The 15,042-nt window shown below is 47.7% G+C and overlaps 1 protein-coding gene across 3 annotated transcripts in view; it reads left to right on the top strand.

Annotated features, from left to right (window-relative positions):
• Positions 1 to 11,577: 11,577 nt before the first annotated feature.
• The window catches only part of P4HA1 (prolyl 4-hydroxylase subunit alpha 1), a 72,883-nt gene continuing 69,418 nt past the window's right edge, over positions 11,578 to 15,042 (top strand). For all 3 annotated transcript variants that reach the window (XM_040975933.1, XM_040975930.1, XM_040975931.1), the window contains exon 1: positions 11,578 to 11,665. The gene's annotated coding sequence lies outside the window, so the exon portion shown is untranslated. The remainder of the gene's footprint in view (positions 11,666 to 15,042) is intronic.

Here is a 15,042-nt window from a genome sequence, read left to right as displayed (position 1 = left end):
AATCGTGATTCAGCTCCCAGGGCATGCTGTGTCCTGCAGCAGCAAAGTCAGTCATCATGATCAAAAGCAAACTCTTCTAATCTAAGATCTTGTTACCAAGGGCACTACTGTGCCACTGGAGGAGGTAGAGGAAGATTAACTTCATTTGTAAATTACAAAATGATGAAGCCATTAAATCTACCTTGAGACACAAAAGTAGCTGTTGTGGGGATGTGAATCAGTTACCTTTCTACTTGTCCGTGTCTCTCATTCTGTTGCTCATTCTACCAGTTAGGAAGGATGGGGCTTTGCCGTGGAGTTTGCAATCAAGCAGGCAGCTGGCGTTCTGTGTGACTGAAAGTAATGCCGCCAGCAAATCTACTTGTTTCCTTTTTATTCCTGAAGTACTGACGTGTGTGGGAAGTGCGTTGTGGAGGTCATTCAGCCAACACTGATCTAATGAGCGCCTAATGTAATGGGGACTGTTAAAGGCACAGGATACAGGCCTAGCACGGTAGCGTAGTGGTTAATGTCCTCACCTTGCACGTGCCGGGATCCCATATGGGCATTGGTTCTACTTCCGGTGGCCCTGCTTCCCATCCAGCATCCTGCTTGTAGCCTGGGAAAGCAGTCGAGACGGCCCAAAGCCTTGGGAACCTGCACTAGCATGGGAGACCAAGAAGTGGCTACTGGCTCCTGGCTTCAGATTAGCTCAGCTCCGGCCACTGTGGCCACTTGGGGAGTGAGCCATCAGGTGGAAGATCTTCCTCTCTGTCTCGTCTCGTCTCTGTATATCTGACTTTGCAATAAAAATAAAACAAATCTAAAAAAAGTTCCCTTAGAGCCCGGTGTTTGGAGCAGTGATGAAGTCCCTGGTTGGGATGCCTGCAATCCATTTCAGAACTCCTGATATGAGCCCTGGCTCTGCTTCTCATCCAGCTTTCTGCTAATACACACCCTGGAAGTAGCAGTTGACAGTCTGGGTCTCTGCCACTCATTGCGGGAGACCTGGATTAAGTTCCAGGCTTGCTCCAGCTCTGGTTCTTCGAGGCATTTAGGAAGGAAATGAATCAGCAGATGGTAGGTCTCTCTCTCTCTCTCTCTCTCTCTCTCTCTCTTTCAAATAAAATAAATCAATAAAAATTTTTACAAAGTTAAAGCTAATAGTAAACTGCAGCCTAAATTTGTTGATTTCTGCCATTGCTCCTTCCAATTGAAGAGTTATTCTTTCTACCAAATTGTGATTCTGTGATTGCATGAACTCCAGGTCCCAAATGCTGAGTCTTGCTTCACCAAGTAAAGCTGAGATTTCTGGCATTCTTGCCTGGCATGTTTGATAACTTGACAAGTTCATTTGGATGGAAGAATGCATGGACTGGCCAAGCTCTACAGATCTTTCAGACAGCCAAGTCAGATTCTGTTTGTTTATAAATAGAAGCATTATTCTCAAATGCAACTTCTTGTTTTCAGTTAAATGCCTTTAAAATTTGTAAATATTTTCCAGGCTTGGTAGAATGATTGTTGCATAATCCTGTGCAAATTTGAAAATATTTAATATTCACCACTCAAACTATTTATATTCAAAAAGTGATACAGTATAAAAGAAAGATGCAAAAAATTGAAAAGGAGCAAGTGTACCTTGTGTAGGTCCCTCTCATGTCAAACTCACTGGTTCCAAGTGAGATTCTTCAGCTTCTTTGCAAACTTAGCCCACTTTCCCAACTTCTGGTCTTGATTATTATATCATTCTTCTGTCACTGTTCAAAGCTTAGAAACCTTAACTTAATTTTTACATAACTAACATTGCTGGCCTTACTAGCTTGAGGGTGTAATATGAGATTATATGAGAATAGAGCAAAAAGTTTGTGAGAAGTGGTGTTAAGTTTTGATGCAACAAGGTAGAACACCATACATACTATTTTTTCATAATCTGTATTTCCTATGTATTTTTGAAACCCCCTTACATGCTTATTTTTAAACAAATTTCTGTACCAAAATAAGTTTATCTCTTAATTTCATTTTTGTTTAAAATTTATTTATTTATTTATTGGAAAGTCAGATATACAGAAAGGAGAAGAGACAGAGAAGAAGATCTTCTATCTACTAATTCACTCCCCAAGTGATGCAATGGCCAGAGTTGAGCTGGTCCGAAGTTAGGAGTCTCCTCCAGTTCTCCCACATGGGTGCACGGTCCCAAGACTTTGGGCCATCCTCGACTGCTTTCCTAGGCCACAAGCAGGAAGCTTTCCTTTACACAAAGGAGAGATAGATCTTCCATCTTCTGGTTTATTCTCCCAAGTGGCCACAAGTGGCAAAGTTGAGCTGAACCGATCTGAAGCCAGGAATCAGGAGCTTCTTCTGGGTGCAGGGTTCAAGAACTTGAGCCATCCATCCTCTGCTGCTTTCCCAGGAAATAAGCAGGGAGCTGGAAGTGGAACAGCAGGGACAGGAACCAGTGCCCCTATGGGATACTGGCACCACAGGAAGGAAGATTAGCTGCTGTGCCTTTGCAACAACCCCAGATTCTCAGTTATAAAGAACTTCATATAGTAAGATTGGGCTAACTCCACCTGAAGCTCCTTAAGTTCACTACACCTGCTAAGTTCTTGTGTCTTACAAGGTAACTGACTTGGGGGACTGAGATGCCATCTATGAGGAGCCCTACAGTGTTGATGCCTACTGGGGTCATACTATGTCAACAGTCTGGTCCCTCTGGCGAAGCCATCAAAGTTCAATGTGGCTGGAGCTCAGTGACTCAAATGGTTTCCTGTTTCAACTGTTATCTAGAATCCCTCATCTCTTCAACTCCACGAGCTAGGAGAAAGTCCCTTTCACATAAGAACTGGAGCCCATATGGGATCCCAGCTCGTTCAAGGGAAGAACTTTAACCACTAGGCTATTTTGCAGGGCCCTGGGCACCAATTCTAATCCCCGCGGCCCCACTTCCTATCCAGTTCCCTGCTTGTGGCCTGGGAAAGCAGTCGAGGGCACCCCAAGGCGTTGGGACTCTGCACACAGATGGGATATTCAGATGAAGCTCCTGGCTTCTAATCAGAGCACATCCGGCCATTGCAGCCATTTGGGGAGTGAATCAACAGAGACATCGGGCCATCCTTGACTACTTTCCCAGGTCACAAGCAGGAAGCTGGATTAGAACTGGCACTCATTTAGGATCCTGATACATGCAAAGTAGTCTACCCTGCCAGGGCCAAGGGATTGCCTGATTTTCAAAGGAGGCAGGGGACCAACATTGCCATGAGTTTTAGAAACATGATGATTCCTGTGGAGATGTAAGGCTATTATTATTTGGTTAAGTTTGGAAGATGGGAAGCTTGTCACTGACTAGCTGGTTGTGTGTATGTGTGTGTGTGCTTTAGAGTTTAGTATATAATGGCTATAACAAAGTTTTTGTTGTGTTTTTTTAATAATCTCAGGGTCAAGGGCTACAATAAAGTAGGTAAGACCATTGTTTCCACACTAATACCATCATTTTTTTCCCCCGTATCTGGGGACAGGGCAGAAACAAAGGGAGAAGCCCTACCCAGCTTCCCACCCATCCCAGGTCCCCGATGTGAGGCATGCTCCGAGGGTCCTGCTCATGCGTTTTGATAGTTCGACAGTTCTGAATTGTTGCCAATCTTGCCACTCCAAGTGCGATGAAACCTATTCAGAATCGACTGGCTGACATAGTGCCTTCATGGTTGGGGTTCTGAGATCAGCAGTTCAGGTGGAGGGATCTCCAAACAAAACAAACTTGGTCTGAGATGATCCCAGATGATTCTTGTGTGTGCTTGCCAGTACAGGGTCCGGTACCATCCATCTCCCCAGTCAGCTTATGCACACGCTGGTCATTGCAGTTCCTGGGTCAGTTCCATCTTCCAGCCCTATCTTCCACGTGAACCAATGGGTGTTGTAGTCCAGCCCAATCCTGCCTACTTCATACTTGGCCCTCACGCAAACCAGTGGGAGCTAACTGCAGCCTAATTGGGGCGACTCCCCATACAGGCCTGCCCCCTACTCTGGCTCCCATGCCTGCCAATATGTATCACAGACATGTTCAGTCTGTCCCACATCCCATTTAGCTCTCATACCTGCCAATGGTCATTGAAGCCTAGTACAACCCAACCAACCCTACTATCCAGCCCACACACATACTGGCGGGTGCCTTTCTATGTAGCCACCCCTGCCCCAATCCTGGTTTTGGTGCTCTCCAGTGGGAGTAGTAACCCAAGAGGGCGGTACCCGCTATTTCCCTATTAGTGGCATACTAGTACCCCCACTCCCTGATTATGCACTCTCCAGGTGGTTCTGGAGTTTAGCTTGACAGATTTAGCCCCCAGTGTCAGCCTCTGCCGGCTGATGCTGTAGCAAAGCCCAACCAACCCTCACCCACTCTAATTTTTGCTTGCATCAGTCAGAACAGTCAGCCCAACCTGGCTTTTCCCTGATCTAGCTCACATGAGGCCCACAGGTGTTGTAACCCTGCCTGGTCTGGTCTGCCCCCATCCCAACCCATGCTGTCCAGTGGGAGTGGCTGTCCAGCAGGGGAGCCCACATTACCCCTGCCAGCTTTGTCCCTCCCTCCCTGGTTCTCACATGTGCTGTTTGGATGTTGTGGCCACATCTGATATGCTTACCTCACCTTGGCATTCCATGATGTGCACTGGTTTGTGTCATGACTGAATCTGTCCTGACCCACACTCTGTTCTGGTGCTTGGATTCATCAGTGTTTGGTGTGAACTGGTTCAGCCTGGTCTGCCCCGACCTATGCCAGATGTATGCCGGTGGGTATCTTTGTCTGGCCTGGTCTGGGTTTCTTTCTATTGTGGTTCTTGTAGTCACCTGCAGGGACTGTGTCCCAACAAAGGAGTTTCCCAAGCTCCTCCATCAGAACATCTCCCTATGCCAGATCCTGTGCATAACAGTGGGTCCATGGGCCAGGCCTCCTTGCTGACCTTCAATCCATTCCAGTTCTTTTTTTTTTTTAAGATTCTTTTTTTTTTTTTTTTATTGGAAAGGCAGATATACAGAGAGGAGGAGAGACAGAGAAGAAGATCTTCTGTCCGGATGAGTCACTCCCCAAGTGAGCGCAATAGCCGATGCTATGCCGATCCAAAGCCAGGATCCAGGAACTTCTTTCTGGGTATCTCACACGGGTGCAGGGTCCCAAAGCTTTTGGGCCGTCCTTGACTGCATTCCTAGGCCACAAGCATGGAGCTGGATGGGAAGTGGAGCTGCCGGGATTAGAATCGGCACCCATCTGGGATCCCGGGTGTGTTCAAGGCGAGGACTTTAGCCTCTAGGCCATGCTGCCGGGCCCCATTCCAGTTCTTACTATTGGATGTTTCGGCCCAGCCAAGGCTCGTCCATACCCAGACACTGCTCACACATGGCTCAGTACAGACAGAGATCTAGCCTAGTCCGTTCTACATCTACCCAGGTTCTCCAGAATACCAGATGGTGCTGGCATCTAGCCTGGTTAGGTGTGCCCAGCCCCAGTCCACACTTGTGCCAAGGGAGACTGCAGCCATATCCAGACCAGAACACAGCCCCTACTCCAGCCCCTGCACTCTCCTGTGGGAACCCCAACCCAGCAAGGCAACAATTACATATCCTAAATACCCCAGAGTTCGCTGGTGCAGGGTCCCAAGGCTTTGGGCTGTCCTCAACTGCTTTCCCAGGCCACAGGCAGGGAGCTGGATGGGAAGTGGAGCTGCCAGGATTAGAACTGGCACCCATCTGGGATCCTGGGCATGCAAGGCAAGGACCTTAACCACTGTGCCATCGTGCCGGGCCCTGTCCCCTTTATTTATACAAGAAACAGTCACAAACTCAGGCACAGACTTTATGTCATGGTTAAGTGGGTGTTTCCAAGGATAATTCTGGTTAAAGTAGAATTTCACCTTAATTCTTTCAATAGAGGTTCTCAATAGACATGCACATCAATCAGTAACACATTCCTACTACAATCCTCATTCTACAACTTAATCTTGAATCAGTTAAGGGAGGAAAGGGAGGAAATGCTTTACAGATGGAAGGAGTTTAAGATCAAGGATGGTCAATAGAGACAGAGACGGAGATAGCATGAATTGTAAAAGGTTGTTTGGCAAGAGTTATCAGCAACATCAACTTCCAAGCTCACGTTGATCATAAACACCAACTCCACAGCAGCGAACAATGCCTGAATAGATTACAGAATTCTCGGGGGGCGGGTGGTGATCAGGTGTCCATGCAAAGGGAGATGGAACTACCTTCAGGTGGTTGTAGAGACATCCACCAGGCCCTGCCATGCAGTGGGAAATTCCTGCGGCCATGCCTGCAATGGGACAGTTCTCTTCACACCTTTGTGTTCTCCACACCCACTGCACAGGCCCCAGCACATATACATGCACACACACACACAGATATGTAGAGAGAGACATAGAGAGACAGAGTGAGTTTCCATGTGCTGGTTCAATTATCAAATGCTTCAAATGCCCAGGACTGGGTTAGGGCCAATGCCTGGACCTGGGAATGTGTATCAGGTCTCCCGCATGAGTAGAACGACCCAGTCACTTGAGCCTTTAACCCTCCTTCCAGGGTCTGCTGTGATCAGGAGCTGGAAGCAGGAGTCAAGCCTGGGTAATTCAGCATGGGATGTGGTGCCTTAGTTGGGAGGCTAGATGCTTGTCTCTGGTTTTTTTTTTTAGAGGCTTATTCTTTGAGTGCCATTGTTTGTTGTTACCATAGCTACTAAAATGGTTATCTATTGGAAATAGTAACAGGGAGAGAGAAACTGAGATCTTTCATCTGCTATTTCCCTCCCTAAATGCCTGTAACAGGCAGGGACCAGCCAGGAACTCCATCTGGGTCTCCCACGTGGGTGGCAGGGACCCAACGCCTGGAGCCATCATCTTCTGCCTTCCAGGGAGTGCACTAACAGGAAACTGGATCAGTAATGCAGATGGGATTTCAACGCAGGCACTCTGATGTGGACTGTGCGTGTCCCAAGTAGTGGCTTAACACACTCTACCACAATACTCATCCCAACAAATATTAGTTGATAAACACATTTACCTTTTCCAGATATGAGAGACACTCATTAAGGGTTTAAAGAAATGCTATTCTAAGGGGACTGATGTTATTCTCTTTGTACTTTTTAACTTGCTTCTCATTTTCATCATAATCTAGCAGGAATGATTAAGTTGAACAGCTGAACAGATTTTTTTTAAGATTTATTTATTTTTATTACAAAGTCATATATACAGAGAGGAGAGATAGAGACAGAGATCTTCATCTGATGATTCACTCGCCAAGTGAGTGCAACGGCTGGTGCTGTGCCAGTCCGGAGCCAGGAGCCAGGAACTTCCTCCAGGTCTCCCACACAGGTGCAGGATGAACTGCTTTCCCAGGTCACAAGCAGGGAGCTGGATGCGAAGTGGAGCTGCCGGGATTAGAACCAGTGCCCATATGGGATCCCGGCGCGTAAGGACTTTAGCCGCTAGGCCACGCCGCCAGGCCCGAACACAGATTTAATATGAAGTGCCCTTTTGGGACAAGCATATTTAAATTTAAATAACACACAATTTAAATAACACACACTGTCACTATACTGTGGTTTGGATATGGCTTTTCTCTCAAGGGTTCATGTGTTGGATGTCTGGTCCCCAACGTGACAGCATTGAGAGCTGATGGTACCCCTGAGTTGCGGGGAGGGGCTGGTGAGGTGTGATTATGTCATTGGGGCTCCCCTTGCAGCGGGGATGAATGCCCATGAGGCAGGAGTTAGGTCTTGAGGCCTGGACCAGTTACGAGAGTTAGTAGCTACACATTTGGTTTTCTCAGCTTGCTTCCTTGCTTCTTCCTCCCACTGTGACCTCGGTCTTGCTAGCACTCTCCCTTTTGCGTGTGCTCCTGCCATGTGATGCCACGTACCACGTAACGATGAGTATGCAGCTACTGCCACACGACACTGCTTGAACTTGGACTTACTCCTTCCAAAACCAGGAACCAAAAATATACCTCTTTCCTCTATAAAGTACCCACTATCATGTAGTTTGTTATAGCAATATTAAATGGATTAAGATAATCATAAACATCTCAGATTCAGTATTTGAATGTACTATGTGATATACCTGTATATTGCTTTTCTTTACAGTTTTTCGGTCTCTCTTTTTTTAAAGATTTATTTATTTTTGCTTTTATTGCAAAGTCAGATATATAGAGAGGAGGAGACACAGAGAGGAGAGATCTTCTACTGATTCACTCCCCAAGTGGCCACAACGGCTGGAGCTGAGTGGATCCAAAGTCAAGAGCCTGGAGGCTCTTCTGGGTCTCCCATGTGGGTGCAGAGCCCCAAGGCTTTGGGCTGTCATTGACTGCTTTCCTGTTCCACAAGCAGGGAGCTGGATGGGAAACAGGACTGCTGGGATTAGAATCAGCACTCATGTAGGATTTTGGTGCGTACAAGGTGAGGGCTTCAGCCACTAGGCTACTGCACTGGGCCCAGTAGGCAAATGTTTTAGATTATCAATAGAGGGATGTCAGACAAGATTCTTTAGCCGCGAGGCCACGCCGCCAGGCTAGAACAGATTCTTTCAACTGAAACCTCATTGTTTATAATATCATATAAATATCATACATTTAGGATTTTTGTCAAATTTTAGAAATTTGACTGATGGTAATCAGCTTCCTTTAAACCAATGATGCTTGCTTGTTGGAGATGCTATCTTAAAATCTGACAAGAATTGCCTTTGCTGTCTAAGCATCGATAAACTAAATCTTTAACAATTTTAAGCTCTTGGGCCCGGCGCAGTGGCGCAAGTGGTTAAGGTCCTCACCTTGCACGCCCGGGATCCCATATGGGCACTGGTTCTAATCCCAGCAGCCCCACTTCCCATCCAGCTCCCTGCCTGTGGCCCGGGAAAGCAGTCGAGGACGGCCCAAAGCTTTGGGACCCTGCACCCGCGTGGGAGACCCAGAAGAGGCTCCTGGCTTCGGATCGGCATAGCATCGGCCATTATGCTCACTTGGGGAGTGAATCATTGGACGGAAGATCTTCCTCTCTGTCTCTCCTCTCTGTATATCCGCCTTTCCAATAAAACAAAATAAATCTTTAAAAAAAAAACAATTTTAAGCTCTTTTTTATTTGAAAGTTAGAGTTACAGAAGGAAGAAGAGGAGACAGACAGCAACAGACACAGAGATCGTCCATCTATTGGCTCACTTCCCAAATGGCCACAGCGGCTGGAGCTGAGCCTGTCTGAAGCCAGCAGCCTCCTCCGCGGCTCCCGTGTGGGTAGAGAGCCCCAAACACTTGCACCATCTTCCACTGTTTTCCCAAGCCATAGGAGGGATATGGATTGCAAGTGAGGCAGTGGGAATATGAATTGGCTCCCATCTGGGATGCTGGCACTGCAGGTGGAAGCTTAGTTTACCATATGGCCCCTAAAAATTTTAAACATTCATTACCTGCAGGAATTTCCCACAGGTTAGCTTCAGGGTCCCTAAATATCAGCCATGCTGCTTTTGTACCACACACACAGACACATATACATTTTTAAGATTTATGTATTTTTATAGGGAAGTCAGATATATAGAAAGGAGAGACAGAGAGGAAGATCTTCTGTCCTCTAGGTCACTCCTCAAGTGGCTGCAACAGCCTTGAGCTGAGCCCATCTGAAGTCAGCATCCAGGAGCCTCTTTTGGGTCTCCTGTGCAGGTGCAGGGCCCCACAGCCCTTGACTGCCCTTGACTGCTTTCCCATTCCACAAGCAGGGAGCTGGATGGAAAGTGGGGCCACTGGGATTAGAATCATTGTCCGTATGGGATCCCGTTGCGTGCAAGGCTAGGACTTTAGCTACTAGGCTACTGTGCTGGATCCCACCCACATATTTTTGATGCTAGAACACAGTCGAGTCCAACTTGGTACCTATGCTTGCACCAGTGCTGGGTGGGCCAGCGCAGTGGGAGGTAGACATATTCTTGGGATGCTTTTCTGACACTGGGACAGCTGGCAGTTTCTTAACCACACATCCAAGCGAGGATGGGTTACAAAAATATATCCCACTAAACTGAAACCAAGTGTATCCTTGAGTCAACTTCAGCTAAATTTTTCAAATGCCAACACCGTTAGACAAAAGGAAACATGCAGAAAGGAAGTTACTGCTGGCCAGAAACTGCAGTTAAAATATCTGCTTTCACAAGTTTCACAAATGCCACTGACTTGGAAAGGGGCAGTGGAACTAAAGCGCGCCTGGTTGGCTTCGTGGTTCATCTGCCCTCAGGCTGGCAGCTGTGATCACACTGCTAAGTGGTGCTGAGGGCTGCAGAGGGCGCGATGCCAGTCGCAGCCACCAACACTTAGGGCATGCGTCGGGCTCAACGTGCACGGTATTTATTCATTCATTCAAAATGGTCATTGACATGCTAACATGAATATCTGTGAGACGAAAATAACTATATTCTCTAAAGCACAAAGAACACAGAAGAGCCTGAGATTGCTGCCAGTCTCTCTGGAAGTCCCTCAGATAAACGGAAATCTCTGGAACAACCATTTGCATTGTCAGGTTAGATTGAAAAAGGCAAATGAAGTCCTGGTATGAAAATAATGGTGACTTTGTGGGCTTCCTGACTGAACTTTGAGACTCATTAATATGGCACTATTTTTCTGGTTGCCGAGGGTCCACTTAGTACCTATTCTCTAATTCCATATTTTTATAATCCACCCCATCATCCGGGTGAGACTTCAGTGTTAATTGCTGCTGTGTGTTTTGGAGTACATGAGTAACTTCGGAAACACATTTTTTTTCCCCACAAGTAACATTTGCCTAGCTCACCGACCAGGTAGCAATATCTCCCTCACTGTCTGCCTCCTGATAGTAGGGCTTGCTGATGGCAGAAATACTGCCCACAGGGCAACACCAAGAACGAACACGACATTCTGTGTCTTACACGGATGCCTTAAAATCACAGCGGAATCCAATTTCTTACTCCTTCCTGATCTCATGGAATTCTCCTTCGGCCTAGAGACTAGCCCGTTATTGTGGAGATATTAACTCCCAACTTTATACCGGAATGGGTCAGGAGCTGAACCCTGATAATCTGACTCTGGCGCGCTGAGTCTGTTATCTGCTGATAAAGCCTGGTGATAGAGCAGAGATTCCTGCAAGACCTGAGATGACATGACAGGGAGCCAGGCCAGCTGAAATACCACGGCTGGCTTTCCCGTCTACTTCGCTTCCTATCCTTTCTGGTTCTCCGTATGCTTTTTAAAGTATATTCTTTGGACCTCAAGGCTGACCCTGAAACGTAGGCGCTGAACGGGAGCGAGCAGCCACGGGAATTTGGCGGTAACCACGGAAACAGCGGCGTGGCGAGCAGCCCGCGCAGGCGCATCCGGGCCGGGCCTGCGGCCCCGCCCACGGCGACCCGCCTCAGCCCCTCCCCCGCCGCGGCCACGGGTTGGGGCGGGCGGGCGCCTGCGCAGTGGGGCGGACGCGAGTGTGATCGGCCTCACGTAGAGAGCCGTGGACGCCCTCTCCCCTGCGCGGCCGGCGCGGCCTACAGGCTATAAAAGGGCTAACTGGCTCCCTCTGCTGCTCAGTCGCGCCGCCAGCGGACTGAGGGCACGGTGCTAGGGAAGAACCAGCCCCGGGGGCAGGCGACCGGGACTCAGGCGCGTGCGGTCCTCCCGTCCCACCTTCCAGGTGAGATACTCCGTAGGCCCTGGAGGCTGAGAACCGAGGGCCCCGGGGACGGGTGGCGCCCGGGGAGGGATGGCTGCGGTGGTCCGGTCTCCCTCCTACCTTTGGCGGGGAGGGCTTGGGGAGGGAGCTTGGGTGCCCCAGTTGAGCACAGCCGCCGCAGTTTACCTTGCCAAGTCCTCCTTGCGACCCCCGGCTGGTCCTTCCCTGCGCTGCCCTGTCCCACCTCGGCCCCATCCCGCCTCCGGCCGTTGTGGCTGCAGCAGCGGCGTCTGTCCCCGCCCCAGAGACCCAGGACTTTTCTTGAATGTTCTTCCCGGGGTGGAAGACTCACCCTGTTGATTTTTTTTTTTTCCTTTCTCTAAACTTCTCTCACCTGGTCCTTGCTACAAAGCTGCGGGGAACGTGAGGGCAGGACGCGAAGTTTTTTTTTTTTTTTTTTGCCTCCAGAGCCACAGATGCTTAGCATTAGGCAGAGGAGAGCTGATATTTAAAGCTGACGAGCTGAAGCTGAAGGGCTGCGGGTCTTGCGTGGAAGAGCGGGTCGGGTCGGAGAAGTGGTACCTACCCAGAAAGTTGTCGCCGAGCTCGCGGGGGGCTGCCCAGCAGCTGGACCTAAGCGGGGCGCCCAGCTGAGGGGCTCTTGCCCCCGTGGAGAAGGTTGTTAGCTGTCAGATCACCCTGTCTGGGAAGGCTGGGCTCCTTCCTTCCCTCTTCTTCTTCCCTCATAAATCTTTATTTAAAGACGCATGAGCTTGTCTCTGTCATGGCTCCGCCGAGTATGTAAGAGGTTGTTTTAAAAGTTCAAACGAATTCCATGGCCATGTGAGAATTTCAAGTTGGATTAAGGGATCAGCCCCCAGATGTATGTTGTTTCAAGGGGAGGGAAGAGGGACTGGTATGATAAAAATGAGATCATTTCTCCTTAAAAAAAAAAAAAGAAGATGACTGTATTAAATACAAAATCCATATGTGAGCAGTAACGTTTTTATGTGTCCTAGACAAAGTGGGAGTTTTGCGCGGCTTTTAGGAAAGCGATGAAGAAGCGGCTGGGTCCCCTTCTAGGAGTTGATCTGAAAGGCCAGAGAAACTTGCCAATTTCCAGCTCACCGTTTCTCCGAGAGCGGCTCTGGGGCTTGCCCTTGGAATGCGCTCTGCAGGGATGCAGTGGCCACTACGTGAGCGGGGGCGGGGGGAGGACGTGGCACTGGTGCGTTTTTTCAGCAACTCGATGCTCATTCCCCATCTCCCTCCACCCCCAAGTTTCTGGGAAGAAACGTGTTTCTCCTTTAAGGTTTAGATGGAACTTATGAATGAGGCTACTCTTTTCCTGAAATACGCAAATGAAATATTCAGTCTGCACAGCAGGAGCATTGAAAGTTACCATTTTAAAAGAATTTTTTTTAAAAAAATCACGTTCCTTTGGAGAAAATGGTTACCTGAAACGGAAAATTACTCAAGAAGCTGAAAGGGAATGATTTTGAATGTTTGCCTTAATGTGAAGCTTGAATAGGCAGTCTGTGATTTTTTTTCTTTTACTTTGGCTTTTATCCTGTTTGTTGGTGTGTTATTTCAGAATCTTAAGAACTTTGAATTCTGCCTTTTTCTTTCTGTGGGAAACCCAGATCTTCTCCGTTGTAAAAATGAGGTCGGCTTTGGTTTTGGAGCATTGTCCTGTGATTCGTGCCAGCATCTTTGATAGCTGGAAGCAAGTGCTTGTTAGACATCCACGAACTGGCTGGAAATAGGATGGTTTTATCTCTCGGAGATGGGTGATGCTGTTGCCATGGACGTTTTCAAAATGAGTTATTTTGAAATGCTGAAAGCAAGGACTCTAGGGAGAGGATAATTACGGTTGGCCATTTTGTGTCTTGGAGACCTGGGGCAACGCAGATGAAAAATGTGAATGATTCTTTTTGCAAAAAAGCCGCGACAGTGCAAAAAACTATTGAAAGAAAAAGTTTCACATCATTGAAGTCAAGGTTGTTGCAGGTGAATCCTAACTGTGGTGAGGAGCTACTGAACTCTCCTGTTACTGCTGAGTGAGTGGTAAATTTGGCACATTATTTTTCACAGGACAAGTAAGTTCAAACTCCTGCTCTTATTCCAGAGTGGCAGCCAGAGTTTGGACAGCCGTAACGCTTGTGAGCCCTTGTCCCTGTGGAAGAAATACCTTATTTTACTTAGTAATTAATTGTCCATTGGGATGTGACCACTGCTGTTAGCTTGGTCTGTAATATATGTGGGAGTGGTTAGCAACCTGTTTAGAGAGTAGAAAGTCCTTTAAGAATTTGGAAGAGGGGGCCTGGTGCGGTGACCTAGCGGCTAAAGTCCTTGCCTTGAAAACGCACCGGGATCCCATATGGGCACCAGTTCTAATCCTCACAGCTCCACTTCCCCTCCAGCTCCCTGCTTGTGGCCTGGGAAAGCAGTTGAGAACAACCCAAAGCCTTGGGTCTCTGTACCCGTGTGGGATACCTGAAATAGGCTCCTGGTTTCAGATTGGCTCAGCTCTGGCCGTTGCGCTCACTTGGGGAGTGAATCATCGGACAGAATCTCCTCTTTGTATTCCTCTATGTATATCCAATTTTCCAATAAAAATAAATAAATCTTAAAAAAAAGAGCAATTTGGAAGATGTGGACCTAGGCCAGAAGATGCAAACATGAACATGTACCTGAATTTCACCTACCATTTCCTGCCCCTAATCTTACCATGAGCTTTTTTATTTAAAACTGACTAGGGGTGGGCATTAGGTTGGTAAGACGCCTCTGGGTCCGGTGTCAGGGTTGAAATGCTGCTGCTTCTCCAGCTTTTGTCTCTAATACGCACCCTTGGGGGCGGCAGGTGATGGTTCAAGAACTCGGGCCTCTGACACATGCATGGGAGACCCAGGCTGAGTGCTGGGCTTCTAGCTTAGTCTTGGTCCATCCTTGCCTGTTGCAGGTGTCAGGGAGGGTGAACCAGTGGATTGAAGATCTTTTTTTTAAATCTTAAATAAGTAAAAGAATTTTAACTAATGTTAAAGTTGATAGAATTGAATTGCTAAGTTTATACAGACAATGAAAATGCATCAAATTCGGTGCATTCTACCTCTTTCCCCCAATATATTATGATCTAATCTTTGACTTTTCACTCTTGAAGTGAAACAGGCTTGAAGGTAAAAGTAATTTTTTTTTTTTTTTTTTAAGATTTGATGTATTTATTAGAAAGGCAGAGAGGGAGAGAGTTCTCTGCTTTGGTTCGCTTCCCAGATGTCACAGCCAGGACTGGGCCAGACTGAAGCCAGAGCCAGGAGCTGCTTCCTGGTGTGCCACGTGAACGCAGGGGTTCAGGCACTTGGTGCATCTTCTGCTGCTCTCCTGGATGGTTAGCAGGGAGC

Source organism: Ochotona curzoniae, unplaced genomic scaffold (assembly GCF_017591425.1).
Source record: "Ochotona curzoniae isolate NIBS_2020 unplaced genomic scaffold, NIBS_Ocur_1.0 contig_2692, whole genome shotgun sequence".
In the NCBI taxonomy this organism is placed as follows: domain Eukaryota; kingdom Metazoa; phylum Chordata; class Mammalia; order Lagomorpha; family Ochotonidae; genus Ochotona; species Ochotona curzoniae.
The sequence above is the reverse complement of the archived record's forward strand: the minus strand, read 5'-3'. Positions and strand labels throughout refer to the sequence as shown.